Source organism: Cetorhinus maximus, chromosome 29 (assembly GCF_964194155.1).
Source record: "Cetorhinus maximus chromosome 29, sCetMax3.hap1.1, whole genome shotgun sequence".
Lineage (NCBI taxonomy): Eukaryota > Metazoa > Chordata > Chondrichthyes > Lamniformes > Cetorhinidae > Cetorhinus > Cetorhinus maximus.
In genome coordinates this window covers 4,353,055-4,374,150 of record NC_135907.1, presented here as the reverse complement: position 1 = coordinate 4,374,150, position 21,096 = coordinate 4,353,055, and the positions used below count along the sequence as shown (strand labels likewise).

At 54.2% G+C, this 21,096-nt stretch overlaps 1 protein-coding gene, 2 non-coding genes and 2 pseudogenes across 6 annotated transcripts in view; all 5 read left to right on the top strand.

Moving 5' to 3' along the window:
* The window catches only part of ccdc134 (coiled-coil domain containing 134), a 156,372-nt gene that overhangs the window by 32,719 nt on the left and 102,557 nt on the right, over positions 1–21,096 (top strand). The gene's annotated exons all lie outside the window — the stretch shown is intronic.
* LOC144669800 (U2 spliceosomal RNA) lies at positions 3,500–3,697 on the top strand. Its single transcript, XR_013573748.1, has one exon. It is a non-coding gene; the product is annotated as a U2 spliceosomal RNA (small nuclear RNA).
* Positions 9,048–9,234, top strand: LOC144669770 (U2 spliceosomal RNA). Its single transcript, XR_013573738.1, has one exon. It is a non-coding gene; the product is annotated as a U2 spliceosomal RNA (small nuclear RNA).
* LOC144669729 (U2 spliceosomal RNA) lies at positions 14,585–14,763 on the top strand (annotated as a pseudogene).
* On the top strand, positions 20,114–20,293 carry LOC144669731 (U2 spliceosomal RNA; annotated as a pseudogene).

The window sequence follows — 21,096 nt, the reverse complement described above, 5'->3', positions numbered from 1 at the left end:
ATACCGCACCTCAGCTCCTACAGGCAATGGTCACGATGGTGGTCCCACGGGCCATCGATCTGGTCGGGCGGAAACGACTCTCGTTCCTCCGGCCTGGGTATTCTGCTGCGGGGAGGCAACTTCACCGTCTCCGAGGTCAAGGAGGTGGTGGGCGGGCGACTCCTGGTAGCAGACGTAATGTACAAGAACGCTCCACTCCGGTTAATTAACGTGTACGGCCCGGCACAAGGGGCTGAGCGGCTGGAGGTTTTTCAGCAGCTCCCACTGCTGCTGGCGACCTCCAGGCCGGTCATTCTGGGCGGGGACTTCAACTGCATCATCGATGCGGCTGGACGATCCGGCAGGGCCGGAAGCAGATTGGACGCTACGTCCAGATCCCTGATGGAAACAGTTAAGGATGCCAAGCTGCACGACGTCTTCAGCAACCCTGCAGACGGAGCGCAGCGTAGATACACCTGGTCGCGGCCAGACGGGTCCATTCGTTCCAGGATAGACTTCCTGTTTGTGTCCCGTGCATTCACAGTCAGATCCACCGACGTCAAGCCGGTGTTCTTCTCTGACCACTGCCTCCTACTGGCGGACTGCCACTTGGAGGAAGACCTGAGGGTGGGCAGGGGGGCATGGAAGCTAAATGTGCAACTGCTGACCCCAGAGAACATTGAGGAGCTCAAGAGGGATTACAAAGGTTGGAGAACCGTGAAACCCCTCTTTGAGTCCCTGACACACTGGTGGGAAGTGATCAAGGGAAGCATCAAGAGGTTTTTCATCCTCAAAGGCACCCAGAAAGCTAGAAAGGAACAGAGGGAAATGTCCCGACTCCAGGAAAAGATGCAGAATCTGCTCCGGCTGCGGTCGATGGGGGTCGATGTCAAGGAGGAGCTCCAAGAGGTGAAGGGCCAGCAAGCCTCGCACTTTGCCTCGGAGGCCTCCAAGATCATCTTCCGTTCCAGAGTCCGCTCCGTGGAGCAGGATGAGACGTGCTCACGTTTCTTCTTCCAAAAGGTACACAGAGAGCGCTCTGTGATCAGCAGCCTGAAGGAAGAAGACGGCTCAGTAAAGTCATCACGGTCCGACATTCTGAGGATCAGCAAATCCTTTTATGCCGGACTGTATGACGTGAAGCCCACGGACAGCACGGCCTCCCAGTCCTTCCTGTCCTCTATCACGGAGGTCCTAGACCACAGTACGCGGGAGAGCCTAGACAAACCGCTAACTCCTGACGAACTGACTAAGGCCCTCGAGTCCTTCGAGAAGAGTAAAACCCCCGGAAGCGACGGCCTGCCGGCGGAGTTGTATTCGGCTCTGTGGGACTTGATCGGCCCAGACCTGCTAGAAGTGTACGAGAGTATGCTCCTGGCCGGCAGCATGTCAGAATCCATGAGGAAAGGCATCATCACCCTCATCTACAAGCACAAGGGGGAAAGGGAGGAAATTAGAAATTGGCGACCCATTTCACTGTTGAATGTGGACTATAAGATTCTGTCCAAGGTCATCGCCAACCGGGTCAAATCCGCTCTGGAATTGGTGATTCACCCTGACCAGACCTGCTCTGTGCCAGGCAGGAAGATCTCTGACAGCCTGGCGCTGCTCAGGGATACGATTGCCTATGTACAGGACAGGGGTGTGGATAGCTGCCTCATCAGCTTGGATCAGGAGAAGGCCTTTGACAGAATATCGCACACCTACATGGGGGATGTGCTCTCCAAAATGGGCTTTGGGGAGGGAATTCGAAATTGGATCCAACTGCTCTACACTAACATCAGTAGCGCAGTCTCAATCAATGGGTGGGAAACAGATAGCTTTCCGATTAAATCTGGAGTCAGGCAGGGCTGCCCTCTCTCGCCTGTCCTTTTTGTGTGCTGCATAGAACCCTTTGCCGAGTCCATCAGGAAGGATCCGGGCATAAGAGGAGTGACGATCCCAGGCAGTGGAGGCACTCAGGTAAAAGCCTCCCTGTACATGGACGACGTCGCCGTCTTCTGCTCGGATCCGCTGTCGGTGCGCAGACTGATGCACGTCTGCGACCAGTTCGAACTGGCCTCGGGAGCCAAGGTAAATCGTGGGAAGAGCGAGGCCATGTTCTTTGGGAAGTGGGCTGACCGATCCTTTGTCCCCTTCACTGTCAGGGCTGACGGCCTGAAGGTGCTGGGGATATGGTTCGGAGGGACCGGGGCATGCGTTAGAAACTGGAAGGAGCGAGTGGCTATGGTGAAAAGGAAACTGGGCATGTGGGAGCGACGCTCCCTCTCCATTGCGGGTAAGAACCTGGTCATCAGGTGTGAGGTACTCTCGCTGTTGCTGTACGTGGCGCAGGTCTGGCCCATTCCACACTCCTGCGCGATGGCGATCACTCGAGCCATCTTCCGCTTTATCTGGAGGTCGAAAATGGATCGTGTCTGCAGGGACGCGATGTACAAGCCTCTAGATAAAGGGGGAAAAAACGTGCCCAACATCGCCCTCATACTGATGGCCACCTTTGTGTGCGGCTGCATCAAGCGGTGCGTAGACCCTCAGTACGCAAACACCAAGTGTCACTACGTGCTGAGGTTCTACCTGTCCCCGGTGTTGCGAAGGATGGGTCTGGCCACGCTGCCGCGGAACGCTCCAAGTAGTTGGACCGTGCCGTACCACCTGTCCCTGGTGGAAAAATTTATGCAGAAAAACACCTTTGACCACAAGTCCATCAGGCAGTGGTCAGCACGTAACGTCCTAGAGGCCCTGAGGGATAAGGAGAGGGTGGACCCTGTGGGATGGTTCCCCGAGCAGACTGTCAAAGTCATTTGGCAGAATGCCTCATCGCCAGAACTTTCCAACAAGCACCAAGACGTAGCTTGGCTGGTGGTGAGAAAGGCCCTCCCCGTCAGATCCTTCCTACACGCCAGGAGTCTCACCCCCTCTGCACGATGCCCTCGAGGTGGCTGTGGTGGGGAAGAGACCGTTGTTCACCTCCTTGTGGATTGTGCCTTTGCAAAGAAAGTCTGGAGAGAGATGCAGTGGTTGCTGTCGAGGTTCATCCCGAGCAGTTCTGTGACACAGGACTCTGTGCTCTACGGGCTGTTCCCAGGGACACACACCGAGACAAACATCAACTGCAGCTGGAGGATCATCAACTCGGTGAAAGACGCGCTTTGGTCTGCCCGAAACTTGTTGGTCTTCCAGCACAAAGATTTGTCCCCGACCGATTGTTGCGGACTGGCACAATCCAAAGTCCAGGACTACGTGCTGAGGGACGCACTAAAGCTTGGGGCAGCTGCCGCAAAGGCGCAATGGGGAAGGGTCGCTGTCTAAGACCTTTCTACCACAGCGCACCGAGAGACTGGGAACTGTTTAGAGCCCCTCGGGCTGTACAGATCAAAATGAAAGGCTGTAAATGACTGTAATATTGTTTGTACTGATGCACCTGGTGATACATTTTGTAAAAGTTTAACCTGGATTGTACCCTTGTAATGTTGTTTTTGAAATGGTTTTGAATGTGATTGAAGATTTTTATGAATAAAGTATATTTTTACAAAAAAAAAAAAAAAAAAAAAAAAAAAAAAAAAAATCTGTTCTTATCAGTTTAATATCTGATACGTCCCTTATCTGGGGACCATATATTAAATTGATTTTTGGAGCAGGGAGATGGAATAGGGGCTTGCTCCGTCCACTCCACGCATCGACCCGGTATTGCAGTATTTCTGGGAATGGTGCACCACCCCTTTCCAGGGGATTTTCAATGCTAAAAATAGATTTCTTACAAACATCTGCTTTCTTTACTTTTCAACATGCACATCTTTCAAAACACAACTTTCTTTCTTTCTCATCGCTTCTCGGCCTCTTGGCTAAGATCAAGTGTAGTGTTGCAGGGGCGACACCATGGTCCTGCCATGGCAAGGTCGGGATGGAAGGGCGAAAACCAATCGCAATCCGAATTCATACCGTGGGTTACCTATCACCGTCCGAGTCACGGTGAACCACAGCGACGAAGGAGGATCACCTATGGATCGGGGCTTCTTCACCAGGAGGATCCTGTTGAAGGCGTGCGGCTTCCAAGCTACGGAGATCTTCACCCTGCACGACTCCCGCAAAGGTGGTTATTTCGACGTCACGTTCAAGCAAGTGGCAGACTGCGTCCGGCTCCTGAGGGTGTTCGAGGAGAAGAGAGACCTGCCGGAGATGAAGATCCTGACGGCGGAGCCGCACTTTTCTCTGCCGTTGCAACGGGAACGTGAGGTGATGGTGCATGTGTACAACCCCTTCGTCCCTGTCGCCGACGTGGTCACCTTCCTCACCAGGTACTTCGATAAGGTGGGGAGCGGCACCGAGATTCGAGACGACTTGGGGATCTGGACAGGCAAACGCCTGTTTAAGGTCACGCTAAAGACCGATGGTAAGGGGGCCATTTTCCACCCTCCTTCCAGTTTCGCTATCGGGGGAAACCGTGGCTACCTGGTCTACGCTGGGCAACCCAAGCATTGTCGCTCATGCGGCAAGGCTGGTCATGTGGCGGCCAACTGCAGCGCCTCCCTCTGCAAGATCTGCAAACAGGAAGGGCACCAGACAAAAGACTGCAAACAGGCCAAGTGCTGCAACCTGTGTGGCGAGGCAAGTCACCTCTACAGGACCTGCCCCAAACGCTGCCGAACTTACGCACAGGCAGCCAAAGCCGACCACGGGGAAGCAGAAGAAATGTTCCGTGTCACTCCAACCACCAAGGCCCCCAGGGAGCTCAACGGGACAAAGGAGGACACAGAGAGAGACAAGGTGGAGAAAGAGATTGAGGCAACAGAGAGCCAATCAACAGCACCACCCCCTGAACCTTCCAGTCCTCAGGACAGCGAATCAATGGAGGAGGAGGCAGCAGTGGAAAAGCAGCAGGGGGAGTGGCGGACGGTGAAGAACAAGAAAAGTAAGAGGGAGCGAAGAAGAAGCAAAGGCGTTTCCCAGAGAAGCGGCAAGAGGCGTCTCCCATCCGACACGGATGACAAGGGCAGCAGCTCTTCGGATGAGGAAGTGCCAGAGCGGCACCGACAGAAGAGGCGGCAAAGCTCCAGGGCGTTGGAGGACGAGACACCCGAGCTCCAGAAAATTGGAGACAACAAGGAGACCAACGCACCCCAACTTTGCCTGCAACCTGAGGAGGCCAGTGCACCACAGCCCCTGGAATCTGGGAGCAGTGAGGCAATCATCGCACCCCAGCTCCAGGAAGCCGGGAACAGCAACCCCCCAGAGGGGGTGAGTTTTGGAGAAGCTTCTCCAGCAAAGGTCATCTCAAAATCCGCTCACTACGTGAACCTCCAGATGCCACTGGAGCAGAACACGGCCAAGGAGATCTACCTCAGCCCATCCAAAGTGAAGGAATTTGAGCTCACTACGGGTATGAAGGAGCAGACTAAAGGTCTGGGACTCTCAGAGACAGTGGGTTTGGTAGGAGAATAAATGCTTTAATATGGGTTTAAAGATTGTATCCATAAATGTGCGTAGCATTAAATCTACTACGCGATGTGTTGCGACCTTGGACTACCTAGCCAAGGTCAAAGCTGACCTGTTGTTTCTGCAGGAGTGTGCGATACCGCACCTCAGCTCCTACAGGCAATGGTCACGATGGTGGTCCCACGGGCCATCGATCTGGTCGGGCGGAAACGACTCTCGTTCCTCCGGCCTGGGTATTCTGCTGCGGGGAGGCAACTTCACCGTCTCCGAGGTCAAGGAGGTGGTGGGCGGGCGACTCCTGGTAGCAGACGTAATGTACAAGAACGCTCCACTCCGGTTAATTAACGTGTACGGCCCGGCACAAGGGGCTGAGCGGCTGGAGGTTTTTCAGCAGCTCCCACTGCTGCTGGCGACCTCCAGGCCGGTCATTCTGGGCGGGGACTTCAACTGCATCATCGATGCGGCTGGACGATCCGGCAGGGCCGGAAGCAGATTGGACGCTACGTCCAGATCCCTGATGGAAACAGTTAAGGATGCCAAGCTGCACGACGTCTTCAGCAACCCTGCAGACGGAGCGCAGCGTAGATACACCTGGTCGCGGCCAGACGGGTCCATTCGTTCCAGGATAGACTTCCTGTTTGTGTCCCGTGCATTCACAGTCAGATCCACCGAGGTCAAGCCGGTGTTCTTCTCTGACCACTGCCTCCTACTGGCGGACTGCCACTTGGAGGAAGACCTGAGGGTGGGCAGGGGGGCATGGAAGCTAAATGTGCAACTGCTGACCCCAGAGAACATTGAGGAGCTCAAGAGGGATTACAAAGGTTGGAGAACCGTGAAACCCCTCTTTGAGTCCCTGACACACTGGTGGGAAGTGATCAAGGGAAGCATCAAGAGGTTTTTCATCCTCAAAGGCACCCAGAAAGCTAGAAAGGAACAGAGGGAAATGTCCCGACTCCAGGAAAAGATGCAGAATCTGCTCCGGCTGCGGTCGATGGGGGTCGATGTCAAGGAGGAGCTCCAAGAGGTGAAGGGCCAGCAAGCCTCGCACTTTGCCTCGGAGGCCTCCAAGATCATCTTCCGTTCCAGAGTCCGCTCCGTGGAGCAGGATGAGACGTGCTCACGTTTCTTCTTCCAAAAGGTACACAGAGAGCGCTCTGTGATCAGCAGCCTGAAGGAAGAAGACGGCTCAGTAAAGTCATCACGGTCCGACATTCTGAGGATCAGCAAATCCTTTTATGCCGGACTGTATGACGTGAAGCCCACGGACAGCACGGCCTCCCAGTCCTTCCTGTCCTCTATCACGGAGGTCCTAGACCACAGTACGCGGGAGAGCCTAGACAAACCGCTAACTCCTGACGAACTGACTAAGGCCCTCGAGTCCTTCGAGAAGAGTAAAACCCCCGGAAGCGACGGCCTGCCGGCGGAGTTGTATTCGGCTCTGTGGGACTTGATCGGCCCAGACCTGCTAGAAGTGTACGAGAGTATGCTCCTGGCCGGCAGCATGTCAGAATCCATGAGGAAAGGCATCATCACCCTCATCTACAAGCACAAGGGGGAAAGGGAGGAAATTAGAAATTGGCGACCCATTTCACTGTTGAATATGGACTATAAGATTCTGTCCAAGGTCATCGCCAACCGGGTCAAATCCGCTCTGGAATTGGTGATTCACCCTGACCAGACCTGCTCTGTGCCAGGCTAGGAAGACTCTGACAGCCTGGCGCTGCTCAGGGATACGATTGCCTATGTACAGGACAGGGGTGTGGATACCTGCCTCATCAGCTTGGATCAGGAGAAGGCCTTTGACAGAATATCGCACACCTACATGGGGGATGTGCTCTCCAAAATGGGCTTTGGGGAGGGAATTCGAAATTGGATCCAACTGCTCTACACTAACATCAGTAGCGCAGTCTCAATCAATGGGTGGGAAACAGATAGCTTTCCGATTAAATCTGGAGTCAGGCAGGGCTGCCCTCTCTCGCCTGTCCTTTTTGTGTGCTGCATAGAACCCTTTGCCGAGTCCATCAGGAAGGATCCGGGCATAAGAGGAGTGACGATCCCAGGCAGTGGAGGCACTCAGGTAAAAGCCTCCCTGTACATGGACGACGTCGCCGTCTTCTGCTCGGATCCGCTGTCGGTGCGCAGACTGATGCACGTCTGCGACCAGTTCGAACTGGCCTCGGGAGCCAAGGTAAATCGTGGGAAGAGCGAGGCCATGTTCTTTGGGAACTGGGCTGACCGATCCTTTGTCCCCTTCACTGTCAGGGCTGACGGCCTGAAGGTGCTGGGGATATGGTTCGGAGGGACCGGGGCATGCGTTAGAAACTGGAAGGAGCGAGTGGCTATGGTGAAAAGGAAACTGGGCATGTGGGAGCGACGCTCCCTCTCCATTGCGGGTAAGAACCTGGTCATCAGGTGTGAGGTACTCTCGCTGTTGCTGTACGTGGCGCAGGTCTGGCCCATTCCACACTCCTGCGCGATGGCGATCACTCGAGCCATCTTCCGCTTTATCTGGAGGTCGAAAATGGATCGTGTCTGCAGGGACGCGATGTACAAGCCTCTAGATAAAGGGGGAAAAAACGTGCCCAACATCGCCCTCATACTGATGGCCACCTTTGTGTGCGGCTGCATCAAGCGGTGCGTAGACCCTCAGTACGCAAACACCAAGTGTCACTACGTGCTGAGGTTCTACCTGTCCCCGGTGTTGCGAAGGATGGGTCTGGCCACGCTGCCGCGGAACGCTCCAAGTAGTTGGACCGTGCCGTACCACCTGTCCCTGGTGGGAAAATTTATGCAGAAAAACACCTTTGACCACAAGTCCATCAGGCAGTGGTCAGCACGTAACGTCCTAGAGGCCCTGAGGGATAAGGAGAGGGTGGACCCTGTGGGATGGTTCCCCGAGCAGACTGTTAAAGTCATTTGGCAGAATGCCTCATCGCCAGAACTTTCCAACAAGCACCAAGACGTAGCTTGGCTGGTGGTGAGAAAGGCCCTCCCCGTCAGATCCTTCCTACACGCCAGGAGTCTCACCCCCTCTGCACGATGCCCTCGAGGTGGCTGTGGTGGGGAAGAGACCGTTGTTCACCTCCTTGTGGATTGTGCCTTTGCAAAGAAAGTCTGGAGAGAGATGCAGTGGTTGCTGTCGAGGTTCATCCCGAGCAGTTCTGTGACACAGGACTCTGTGCTCTACGGGCTGTTCCCAGGGACACACACCGAGACAAACATCAACTGCAGCTGGAGGATCATCAACTCGGTGAAAGACGCGCTTTGGTCTGCCCGAAACTTGTTGGTCTTCCAGCACAAAGAGTTGTCCCCGACCGATTGTTGCGGACTGGCACAATCCAAAGTCCAGGACTACGTGCTGAGGGACGCACTAAAGCTTGGGGCAGCTGCCGCAAAGGCGCAATGGGGAAGGGTCGCTGTCTAAGACCTTTCTACCACAGCGCACCGAGAGACTGGGAACTGTTTAGAGCCCCTCGGGCTGTACAGATCAAAATGAAAGGCTGTAAATGACTGTAATATTGTTTGTACTGATGCACCTGGTGATACATTTTGTAAAAGTTTAACCTGGATTGTACCCTTGTAATGTTGTTTTTGAAATGGTTTTGAATGTGATTGAAGATTTTTATGAATAAAGTATATTTTTACAAAAAAAAAAAAAAAAAAAAAAAATCTGTTCTTATCAGTTTAATATCTGATACGTCCCTTATCTGGGGACCATATATTAAATTGATTTTTGGAGCAGGGAGATGGAATAGGGGCTTGCTCCGTCCACTCCACGCATCGACCCGGTATTGCAGTATTTCTGGGAATGGTGCACCACCCCTTTCCAGGGGATTTTCAATGCTAAAAATAGATTTCTTACAAACATCTGCTTTCTTTACTTTTCAACATGCACATCTTTCAAAACACAACTTTCTTTCTTTCTCATCGCTTCTCGGCCTCTTGGCTAAGATCAAGTGTAGTGTTGCAGGGGCGACACCATGGTCCTGCCATGGCAAGGTCGGGATGGAAGGGCGAAAACCAATCGCAATCCGAATTCATACCGTGGGTTACCTATCACCGTCCGAGTCACGGTGAACCACAGCGACGAAGGAGGATCACCTATGGATCGGGGCTTCTTCACCAGGAGGATCCTGTTGAAGGCGTGCGGCTTCCAAGCTACGGAGATCTTCACCCTGCACGACTCCCGCAAAGGTGGTTATTTCGACGTCACGTTCAAGCAAGTGGCAGACTGCGTCCGGCTCCTGAGGGTGTTCGAGGAGAAGAGAGACCTGCCGGAGATGAAGATCCTGACGGCGGAGCCGCACTTTTCTCTGCCGTTGCAACGGGAACGTGAGGTGATGGTGCATGTGTACAACCCCTTCGTCCCTGTCGCCGACGTGGTCACCTTCCTCACCAGGTACTTCGATAAGGTGGGGAGCGGCACCGAGATTCGAGACGACTTGGGGATCTGGACAGGCAAACGCCTGTTTAAGGTCACGCTAAAGACCGATGGTAAGGGGGCCATTTTCCACCCTCCTTCCAGTTTCGCTATCGGGGGAAACCGTGGCTACCTGGTCTACGCTGGGCAACCCAAGCATTGTCGCTCATGCGGCAAGGCTGGTCATGTGGCGGCCAACTGCAGCGCCTCCCTCTGCAAGATCTGCAAACAGGAAGGGCACCAGACAAAAGACTGCAAACAGGCCAAGTGCTGCAACCTGTGTGGCGAGGCAAGTCACCTCTACAGGACCTGCCCCAAACGCTGCCGTACTTACGCACAGGCAGCCAAAGCCGACCACGGGGAAGCAGAAGAAATGTTCCGTGTCACTCCAACCACCAAGGCCCCCAGGGAGCTCAACGGGACAAAGGAGGACACAGAGAGAGACAAGGTGGAGAAAGAGATTGAGGCAACAGAGAGCCAATCAACAGCACCACCCCCTGAACCTTCCAGTCCTCAGGACAGCGAATCAATGGAGGAGGAGGCAGCAGTGGAAAAGCAGCAGGGGGAGTGGCGGACGGTGAAGAACAAGAAAAGTAAGAGGGAGCGAAGAAGAAGCAAAGGCGTTTCCCAGAGAAGCGGCAAGAGGCGTCTCCCATCCGACACGGATGACAAGGGCAGCAGCTCTTCGGATGAGGAAGTGCCAGAGCGGCACCGACAGAAGAGGCGGCAAAGCTCCAGGGCGTTGGAGGACGAGACACCCGAGCTCCAGAAAATTGGAGACAACAAGGAGACCAACGCACCCCAACTTTGCCTGCAACCTGAGGAGGCCAGTGCACCACAGCCCCTGGAATCTGGGAGCAGTGAGGCAATCATCGCACCCCAGCTCCAGGAAGCCGGGAACAGCAACCCCCCAGAGGGGGTGAGTTTTGGAGAAGCTTCTCCAGCAAAGGTCATCTCAAAATCCGCTCACTACGTGAACCTCCAGATGCCACTGGAGCAGAACACGGCCAAGGAGATCTACCTCAGCCCATCCAAAGTGAAGGAATTTGAGCTCACTACGGGTATGAAGGAGCAGACTAAAGGTCTGGGACTCTCAGAGACAGTGGGTTTGGTAGGAGAATAAATGCTTTAATATGGGTTTAAAGATTGTATCCATAAATGTGCGTAGCATTAAATCTACTACGCGATGTGTTGCGACCTTGGACTACCTTGCCAAGGTCAAAGCTGACCTGTTGTTTCTGCAGGAGTGTGCGATACCGCACCTCAGCTCCTACAGGCAATGGTCACGATGGTGGTCCCACGGGCCATCGATCTGGTCGGGCGGAAACGACTCTCGTTCCTCCGGCCTGGGTATTCTGCTGCGGGGAGGCAACTTCACCGTCTCCGAGGTCAAGGAGGTGGTGGGCGGGCGACTCCTGGTAGCAGACGTAATGTACAAGAACGCTCCACTCCGGTTAATTAACGTGTACGGCCCGGCACAAGGGGCTGAGCGGCTGGAGGTTTTTCAGCAGCTCCCACTGCTGCTGGCGACCTCCAGGCCGGTCATTCTGGGCGGGGACTTCAACTGCATCATCGATGCGGCTGGACGATCCGGCAGGGCCGGAAGCAGATTGGACGCTACGTCCAGATCCCTGATGGAAACAGTTAAGGATGCCAAGCTGCACGACGTCTTCAGCAACCCTGCAGACGGAGCGCAGCGTAGATACACCTGGTCGCGGCCAGACGGGTCCATTCGTTCCAGGATAGACTTCCTGTTTGTGTCCCGTGCATTCACAGTCAGATCCACCGAGGTCAAGCCGGTGTTCTTCTCTGACCACTGCCTCCTACTGGCGGACTGCCACTTGGAGGAAGACCTGAGGGTGGGCAGGGGGGCATGGAAGCTAAATGTGCAACTGCTGACCCCAGAGAACATTGAGGAGCTCAAGAGGGATTACAAAGGTTGGAGAACCGTGAAACCCCTCTTTGAGTCCCTGACACACTGGTGGGAAGTGATCAAGGGAAGCATCAAGAGGTTTTTCATCCTCAAAGGCACCCAGAAAGCTAGAAAGGAACAGAGGGAAATGTCCCGACTCCAGGAAAAGATGCAGAATCTGCTCCGGCTGCGGTCGATGGGGGTCGATGTCAAGGAGGAGCTCCAAGAGGTGAAGGGCCAGCAAGCCTCGCACTTTGCCTCGGAGGCCTCCAAGATCATCTTCCGTTCCAGAGTCCGCTCCGTGGAGCAGGATGAGACGTGCTCACGTTTCTTCTTCCAAAAGGTACACAGAGAGCGCTCTGTGATCAGCAGCCTGAAGGAAGAAGACGGCTCAGTAAAGTCATCACGGTCCGACATTCTGAGGATCAGCAAATCCTTTTATGCCGGACTGTATGACGTGAAGCCCACGGACAGCACGGCCTCCCAGTCCTTCCTGTCCTCTATCACGGAGGTCCTAGACCACAGTACTCGGGAGAGCCTAGACAAACCGCTAACCCCTGACGAACTGACTAAGGCCCTCGAGTCCTTCGAGAAGAGTAAAACCCCCGGAAGCGACGGCCTGCCGGCGGAGTTGTATTCGGCTCTGTGGGACTTGATCGGCCCAGACCTGCTAGAAGTGTACGAGAGTATGCTCCTGGCCGGCAGCATGTCAGAATCCATGAGGAAAGGCATCATCACCCTCATCTACAAGCACAAGGGGGAAAGGGAGGAAATTAGAAATTGGCGACCCATTTCACTGTTGAATATGGACTATAAGATTCTGTCCAAGGTCATCGCCAACCGGGTCAAATCCGCTCTGGAATTGGTGATTCACCCTGACCAGACCTGCTCTGTGCCAGGCAGGAAGATCTCTGACAGCCTGGCGCTGCTCAGGGATACGATTGCCTATGTACAGGACAGGGGTGTGGATACCTGCCTCATCAGCTTGGATCAGGAGAAGGCCTTTGACAGAATATCGCACACCTACATGGGGGATGTGCTCTCCAAAATGGGCTTTGGGGAGGGAATTCGAAATTGGATCCAACTGCTCTACACTAACATCAGTAGCGCAGTCTCAATCAATGGGTGGGAAACAGATAGCTTTCCGATTAAATCTGGAGTCAGGCAGGGCTGCCCTCTCTCGCCTGTCCTTTTCGTGTGCTGCATAGAACCCTTTGCCGAGTCCATCAGGAAGGATCCGGGCATAAGAGGAGTGACGATCCCAGGCAGTGGAGGCACTCAGGTAAAAGCCTCCCTGTACATGGACGACGTCGCCGTCTTCTGCTCGGATCCGCTGTCGGTGCGCAGACTGATGCACGTCTGCGACCAGTTCGAACTGGCCTCGGGAGCCAAGGTAAATCGTGGGAAGAGCGAGGCCATGTTCTTTGGGAAGTGGGCTGACCGATCCTTTGTCCCCTTCACTGTCAGGGCTGACGGCCTGAAGGTGCTGGGGATATGGTTCGGAGGGACCGGGGCATGCGTTAGAAACTGGAAGGAGCGAGTGGCTATGGTGAAAAGGAAACTGGGCATGTGGGAGCGACGCTCCCTCTCCATTGCGGGTAAGAACCTGGTCATCAGGTGTGAGGTACTCTCGCTGTTGCTGTACGTGGCGCAGGTCTGGCCCATTCCACACTCCTGCGCGATGGCGATCACTCGAGCCATCTTCCGCTTTATCTGGAGGTCGAAAATGGATCGTGTCTGCAGGGACGCGATGTACAAGCCTCTAGATAAAGGGGGAAAAAACGTGCCCAACATCGCCCTCATACTGATGGCCACCTTTGTGTGCGGCTGCATCAAGCGGTGCGTAGACCCTCAGTACGCAAACACCAAGTGTCACTACGTGCTGAGGTTCTACCTGTCCCCGGTGTTGCGAAGGATGGGTCTGGCCACGCTGCCGCGGAACGCTCCAAGTAGTTGGACCGTGCCGTACCACCTGTCCCTGGTGGAAAAATTTATGCAGAAAAACACCTTTGACCACAAGTCCATCAGGCAGTGGTCAGCACGTAACGTCCTAGAGGCCCTGAGGGATAAGGAGAGGGTGGACCCTGTGGGATGGTTCCCCGAGCAGACTGTCAAAGTCATTTGGCAGAATGCCTCATCGCCAGAACTTTCCAACAAGCACCAAGACGTAGCTTGGCTGGTGGTGAGAAAGGCCCTCCCCGTCAGATCCTTCCTACACGCCAGGAGTCTCACCCCCTCTGCACGATGCCCTCGAGGTGGCTGTGGTGGGGAAGAGACCGTTGTTCACCTCCTTGTGGATTGTGCCTTTGCAAAGAAAGTCTGGAGAGAGATGCAGTGGTTGCTGTCGAGGTTCATCCCGAGCAGTTCTGTGACACAGGACTCTGTGCTCTACGGGCTGTTCCCAGGGACACACACCGAGACAAACATCAACTGCAGCTGGAGGATCATCAACTCGGTGAAAGACGCGCTTTGGTCTGCCCGAAACTTGTTGGTCTTCCAGCACAAAGATTTGTCCCCGACCGATTGTTGCGGACTGGCACAATCCAAAGTCCAGGACTACGTGCTGAGGGACGCACTAAAGCTTGGGGCAGCTGCCGCAAAGGCGCAATGGGGAAGGGTCGCTGTCTAAGACCTTTCTACCACAGCGCACCGAGAGACTGGGAACTGTTTAGAGCCCCTCGGGCTGTACAGATCAAAATGAAAGGCTGTAAATGATTGTAATATTGTTTGTACTGATGCACCTGGTGATACATTTTGTAAAAGTTTAACCTGGATTGTACCCTTGTAATGTTGTTTTTGAAATGGTTTTGAATGTGATTGAAGATTTTTATGAATAAAGTATATTTTTACAAAAAAAAAAAAAAAATCTGTTCTTATCAGTTTAATATCTGATACGTCCCTTATCTGGGGACCATATATTAAATTGATTTTTGGAGCAGGGAGATGGAATAGGGGCTTGCTCCGTCCACTCCACGCATCGACCCGGTATTGCAGTATTTCTGGGAATGGTGCACCACCCCTTTCCAGGGGATTTTCAATGCTAAAAATAGATTTCTTACAAACATCTGCTTTCTTTACTTTTCAACATGCACATCTTTCAAAACACAACTTTCTTTCTTTCTCATCGCTTCTCGGCCTCTTGGCTAAGATCAAGTGTAGTGTTGCAGGGGCGACACCATGGTCCTGCCATGGCAAGGTCGGGATGGAAGGGCGAAAACCAATCGCAATCCGAATTCATACCGTGGGTTACCTATCACCGTCCGAGTCACGGTGAACCACAGCGACGAAGGAGGATCACCTATGGATCGGGGCTTCTTCACCAGGAGGATCCTGTTGAAGGCGTGCGGCTTCCAAGCTACGGAGATCTTCACCCTGCACGACTCCCGCAAAGGTGGTTATTTCGACGTCACGTTCAAGCAAGTGGCAGACTGCGTCCGGCTCCTGAGGGTGTTCGAGGAGAAGAGAGACCTGCCGGAGATGAAGATCCTGACGGCGGAGCCGCACTTTTCTCTGCCGTTGCAACGGGAACGTGAGGTGATGGTGCATGTGTACAACCCCTTCGTCCCTGTCGCCGACGTGGTCACCTTCCTCACCAGGTACTTCGATAAGGTGGGGAGCGGCACCGAGATTCGAGACGACTTGGGGATCTGGACAGGCAAACGCCTGTTTAAGGTCACGCTAAAGACCGATGGTAAGGGAGCCATTTTCCACCCTCCTTCCAGTTTCGCTATCGGGGGAAACCGTGGCTACCTGGTCTACGCTGGGCAACCCAAGCATTGTCGCTCATGCGGCAAGGCTGGTCATGTGGCGGCCAACTGCAGCGCCTCCCTCTGCAAGATCTGCAAACAGGAAGGGCACCAGACAAAAGACTGCAAACAGGCCAAGTGCTGCAACCTGTGTGGCGAGGCAAGTCACCTCTACAGGACCTGCCCCAAACGCTGCCGTACTTACGCACAGGCAGCCAAAGCCGACCACGGGGAAGCAGAAGAAATGTTCCGTGTCACTCCAACCACCAAGGCCCCCAGGGAGCTCAACGGGACAAAGGAGGACACAGAGAGAGACAAGGTGGAGAAAGAGATTGAGGCAACAGAGAGCCAATCAACAGCACCACCCCCTGAACCTTCCAGTCCTCAGGACAGCGAATCAATGGAGGAGGAGGCAGCAGTGGAAAAGCAGCAGGGGGAGTGGCGGACGGTGAAGAACAAGAAAAGTAAGAGGGAGCGAAGAAGAAGCAAAGGCGTCTCCCAGAGAAGCGGCAAGAGGCGTCTCCCATCCGACACGGATGACAAGGGCAGCAGCTCTTCGGATGAGGAAGTGCCAGAGCGGCACCGACAGAAGAGGCGGCAAAGCTCCAGGGCGTTGGAGGACGAGACACCCGAGCTCCAGAAAATTGGAGACAACAAGGAGACCAACGCACCCCAACTTTGCCTGCAACCTGAGGAGGCCAGTGCACCACAGCCCCTGGAATCTGGGAGCAGTGAGGCAATCATCGCACCCCAGCTCCAGGAAGCCGGGAACAGCAACCCCCCAGAGGGGGTGAGTTTTGGAGAAGCTTCTCCAGCAAAGGTCATCTCAAAATCCGCTCACTACGTGAACCTCCAGATGCCACCGGAGCAGAACACGGCCAAGGAGATCTACCTCAGCCCATCCAAAGTGAAGGAATTTGAGCTCACTACGGGTATGAAGGAGCAGACTAAAGGTCTGGGACTCTCAGAGACAGTGGGTTTGGTAGGAGAATAAATGCTTTAATATGGGTTTAAAGATTGTATCCATAAATGTGCGTAGCATTAAATCTACTACGCGATGTGTTGCGACCTTGGACTACCTAGCCAAGGTCAAAGCTGACCTGTTGTTTCTGCAGGAGTGTGCGATACCGCACCTCAGCTCCTACAGGCAATGGTCACGATGGTGGTCCCACGGGCCATCGATCTGGTCGGGCGGAAACGACTCTCGTTCCTCCGGCCTGGGTATTCTGCTGCGGGGAGGCAACTTCACCGTCTCCGAGGTCAAGGAGGTGGTGGGCGGGCGACTCCTGGTAGCAGACGTAATGTACAAGAACGCTCCACTCCGGTTAATTAACGTGTACGGCCCGGCACAAAGGGCTGAGCGGCTGGAGGTTTTTCAGCAGCTCCCACTGCTGCTGGCGACCTCCAGGCCGGTCATTCTGGGCGGGGACTTCAACTGCATCATCGATGCGGCTGGACGATCCGGCAGGGCCGGAAGCAGATTGGACGCTACGTCCAGATCCCTGATGGAAACAGTTAAGGATGCCAAGCTGCACGACGTCTTCAGCAACCCTGCAGACGGAGCGCAGCGTAGATACACCTGGTCGCGGCCAGACGGGTCCATTCGTTCCAGGATAGACTTCCTGTTTGTGTCCCGTGCATTCACAGTCAGATCCACCGACGTCAAGCCGGTGTTCTTCTCTGACCACTGCCTCCTACTGGCGGACTGCCACTTGGAGGAAGACCTGAGGGTGGGCAGGGGGGCATGGAAGCTAAATGTGCAACTGCTGACCCCAGAGAACATTGAGGAGCTCAAGAGGGATTACAAAGGTTGGAGAACCGTGAAACCCCTCTTTGAGTCCCTGACACACTGGTGGGAAGTGATCAAGGGAAGCATCAAGAGGTTTTTCATCCTCAAAGGCACCCAGAAAGCTAGAAAGGAACAGAGGGAAATGTCCCGACTCCAGGAAAAGATGCAGAATCTGCTCCGGCTGCGGTCGATGGGGGTCGATGTAAAGGAGGAGCTCCAAGAGGTGAAGGGCCAGCAAGCCTCGCACTTTGCCTCGGAGGCCTCCAAGATCATCTTCCGTTCCAGAGTCCGCTCCGTGGAGCAGGATGAGACGTGCTCACGTTTCTTCTTCCAAAAGGTACACAGAGAGCGCTCTGTGATCAGCAGCCTGAAGGAAGAAGACGGCTCAGTAAAGTCATCACGGTCCGACATTCTGAGGATCAGCAAATCCTTTTATGCCGGACTGTATGACGTGAAGCCCACGGACAGCACGGCCTCCCAGTCCTTCCTGTCCTCTATCACGGAGGTCCTAGACCACAGTACTCGGGAGAGCCTAGACAAACCGCTAACCCCTGACGAACTGACTAAGGCCCTCGAGTCCTTCGAGAAGAGTAAAACCCCCGGAAGCGACGGCCTGCCGGCGGAGTTGTATTCGGCTCTGTGGGACTTGATCGGCCCAGACCTGCTAGAAGTGTACGAGAGTATGCTCCTGGCCGGCAGCATGTCAGAATCCATGAGGAAAGGCATCATCACCCTCATCTACAAGCACAAGGGGGAAAGGGAGGAAATTAGAAATTGGCGACCCATTTCACTGTTGAATATGGACTATAAGATTCTGTCCAAGGTCATCGCCAACCGGGTCAAATCCGCTCTGGAATTGGTGATTCACCCTGACCAGACCTGCTCTGTGCCAGGCAGGAAGATCTCTGACAGCCTGGCGCTGCTCAGGGATACGATTGCCTATGTACAGGACAGGGGTGTGGATACCTGCCTCATCAGCTTGGATCAGGAGAAGGCCTTTGACAGAATATCGCACACCTACATGGGGGATGTGCTCTCCAAAATGGGGTTTGGGGAGGGAATTCGAAATTGGATCCAACTGCTCTACACTAACATCAGTAGCGCAGTCTCAATCAATGGGTGGGAAACAGATAGCTTTCCGATTAAATCTGGAGTCAGGCAGGGCTGCCCTCTCTCGCCTGTCCTTTTTGTGTGCTGCATAGAACCCTTTGCCGAGTCCATCAGGAAGGATCCGGGCATAAGAGGAGTGACGATCCCAGGCAGTGGAGGCACTCAGGTAAAAGCCTCCCTGTACATGGACGACGTCGCCGTCTTCTGCTCGGATCCGCTGTCGGTGCGCAGACTGATGCACGTCTGCGACCAGTTCGAACTGGCCTCGGGAGCCAAGGTAAATCGTGGGAAGAGCGAGGCCATGTTCTTTGGGAAGTGGGCTGACCGATCCTTTGTCCCCTTCACTGTCAGGGCTGACGGCCTGAAGGTGCTGGGGATATGGTTCGGAGGGACCGGGGCATGCGTTAGAAACTGGAAGGAGCGAGTGGCTATGGTGAAAAGGAAACTGGGCATGTGGGAGCGACGCTCCCTCTCCATTGCGGGTAAGAACCTGGTCATCAGGTGTGAGGTACTCTCGCTGTTGCTGTACGTGGCGCAGGTCTGGCCCATTCCACACTCCTGCGCGATGGCGATCACTCGAGCCATCTTCCGCTTTATCTGGAGGTCGAAAATGGATCGTGTCTGCAGGGACGCGATGTACAAGCCTCTAGATAAAGGGGGAAAAAACGTGCCCAACATCGCCCTCATACTGATGGCCACCTTTGTGTGCGGCTGCATCAAGCGGTGCGTAGACCCTCGGTACGCAAACACCAAGTGTCACTACGTGCTGAGGTTCTACCTGTCCCCGGTGTTGCGAAGGATGGGTCTGGCCACGCTGCCGCGGAACGCTCCAAGTAGTTGGACCGTGCCGTACCACCTGTCCCTGGTGGAAAAATTTATGCAGAAAAACACCTTTGACCACAAGTCCATCAGGCAGTGGTCAGCACGTAACGTCCTAGAGGCCCTGAGGGATAAGGAGAGGGTGGACCCTGTGGGATGGTTCCCCGAGCAGACTGTCAAAGTCATTTGGCAGAATGCCTCATCGCCAGAACTTTCCAACAAGCACCAAGACGTAGCTTGGCTGGTGGTGAGAAAGGCCCTCCCCGTCAGATCCTTCCTACACGCCAGGAGTCTCACCCCCTCTGCACGATGCCCTCGAGGTGGCTGTGGTGGGGAAGAGACCGTTGTTCACCTCCTTGTGGATTGTGCCTTTGCAAAGAAAGTCTGGAGAGAGATGCAGTGGTTGCTGTCGAGGTTCATCCCGAGCAGTTCTGTGACACAGGACTCTGTGCTCTACGGGCTGTTCCCAGGGACACACACCGAGACAAACATCAACTGCAGCTGGAGGATCATCAACTCGGTGAAAGACGCGCTTTGGTCTGCCCGAAACTTGTTGGTCTTCCAGCACAAAGATTTGTCCCCGACCGATTGTTGCGGACTGGCACAATCCAAAGTCCAGGACTACGTGCTGAGGGACGCACTAAAGCTTGGGGCAGCTGCCGCAAAGGCGCAATGGGGAAGGGTCGCTGTCTAAGACCTTTCTACCACAGCGCACCGAGAGACTGGGAACTGTTTAGAGCCCCTCGGGCTGTACAGATCAAAATGAAAGGCTGTAAATGACTGTAATATTGTTTGTACTGATGCACCTGGTGATACATTTTGTAAAAGTTTAACCTGGATTGTACCCTTGTAATGTTGTTTTTGAAATGGTTTTGAATGTGATTGAAGATTTTTATGAATAAAGTATATTTTTACAAAAAAAAAAAAAAAAATCTGTTCTTATCAGTTTAATATCTGATACGTCCCTTATCTGGGGACCATATATTAAATTGATTTTTGGAGCAGGGAGATGGAATAGGGGCTTGCTCCGTCCACTCCACGCATCGACCCGGTATTGCAGTATTTCTGGGAATGGTGCACCACCCCTTTCCAGGGGATTTTCAATGCTAAAAATAGATTTCTTACAAACATCTGCTTTCTTTACTTTTCAACATGCACATCTTTCAAAACACAACTTTCTTTCTTTCTCATCGCTTCTCGGCCTCTTGGCTAAGATCAAGTGTAGTGTTGCAGGGGCGACACCATGGTCCTGCCATGGCAAGGTCGGGATGGAAGGGCGAAAACCAATCGCAATCCGAATTCATACCGTGGGTTACCTATCACCGTCCGAGTCACGGTGAACCACAGCGACGAAGGAGGATCACCTATGGATCGGGGCTTCTTCACCAGGAGGATCCTGTTGAAGGCGTGCGGCTTCCAAGCTACGGAGATCTTCACCCTGCACGACTCCCGCAAAGGTGGTTATTTCGACGTCACGTTCAAGCAAGTGGCAGACTGCGTCCGGCTCCTGAGGGTGTTCGAGGAGAAGAGAGACCTGCCGGAGATGAAGATCCTGACGGCGGAGCCGCACTTTTCTCTGCCGTTGCAACGGGAACGTGAGGTGATGGTGCATGTGTACAACCCCTTCGTCCCTGTCGCCGACGTGGTCACCTTCCTCACCAGGTACTTCGATAAGGTGGGGAGCGGCACCGAGATTCGAGACGACTTGGGGATCTGGACAGGCAAACGCCTGTTTAAGGTCACGCTAAAGACCGATGGTAAGGGAGCCATTTTCCACCCTCCTTCCAGTTTCGCTATCGGGGGAAACCGTGGCTACCTGGTCTACGCTGGGCAACCCAAGCATTGTCGCTCATGCGGCAAGGCTGGTCATGTGGCGGCCAACTGCAGC